This window comes from Heptranchias perlo, unplaced genomic scaffold, assembly GCF_035084215.1.
Source record: "Heptranchias perlo isolate sHepPer1 unplaced genomic scaffold, sHepPer1.hap1 HAP1_SCAFFOLD_59, whole genome shotgun sequence".
Classification (NCBI taxonomy): Eukaryota; Metazoa; Chordata; class Chondrichthyes; order Hexanchiformes; family Hexanchidae; genus Heptranchias; species Heptranchias perlo.
This window is the reverse complement of record NW_027139612.1, coordinates 270,371-271,554: the sequence shown is the minus strand read 5'-3', so window position 1 is coordinate 271,554 and position 1,184 is coordinate 270,371.

The following is a 1,184-nucleotide window of genomic DNA, read 5'->3' as shown; positions in this document are numbered from 1 at the left end:
TGCTTCTCCGACATCCAGTACTGGATGAGCAAAAGTTTCCTCCAACTAAAAATTGGGAAGACTGTAGCCATTGTCTTTGGTCCCCGCTGCAAACTCCATTCCCTAGCCACTGACTCCATCCCTCTTCCTGGCCACTGTCTGAAGATGAACCAGACTGTTCACAACCTTGGAGATCTGAGATGAGTTTCTGACCACATATCTGCTCCTTCACCTGTTTCCACCTCCATAACATCGCCCGTCTCCGCACCTGCCTCAGCTCATCAGCTGCTTGAAGCCTCATCCATTCCCTTGTCACCTCTAGATTTGACTATTCCAATGCTCTCCTGGCCGGTCTCCCATCTTACACCCTCCATATGCATTACCTCTTACAAAACCCTGCTGCCCATATCGTAACTTGCATCAAGTCCCTTTCACCCATCACCCCTGTGCTCGATAATCTACATTGGCTCCCGGTCGGGGAACGCCTCAATTTTAAAATTCTCATCCTTGTTTTCAAATCCCTCCATGGCCTCTCCCCTCCCTATCTCTGCAAACACCTCCACCCCTACCACCTTCCGAGATCTCTGTGCTCCTCCAATTCTGGCCTCTTGTGCATCCCTGTTTTTAATCACTCCACCATTGCCTGACGTGCCCTTAGCTGCCTCGGCCCCAAGCTCTGGAATTCCCTCCCTAAACTTCTCCGCCTCTCCACCTCTCTCTCCTCCTTTAAGACGGTCCTTAGAATCTACCTCTTTGAACAAGCTTTTGGTCACCTGTCCTAATATCTCCTTGTGTAGTTCGTGTTAAATATTGTTTGACAATCGCTCCTATGAAGCACCTTAGGACATTTTACTACGTTAACGGCGCTATATAAATGCAAGTTGTTGTTGTTATTGATCATGGTTGATCTGTATCTTAACTCTATCTACCTGCTTTGGTTCCAGACCCTTTAATACTCTTGCCTAACAAAAATCTATCAGTCTCAGTGTTGAAATTATCAATTGACCCCCAGCCTCAACAGCATTTTAGGGCGGAGAGAGTTCCAGATTCCCACTACTCTTTTTGTGAAGACGTGCTTCCTGACGTCACCCCTGACCGCCTTGCCTCTATTTTTAAGGTCATGCCCCTTGTTCTGGACTCTCCATCTACCCTAATTAAATCGTTTAATCATCTTAAACACCCCAATTAGATCAACCTTTAATCTT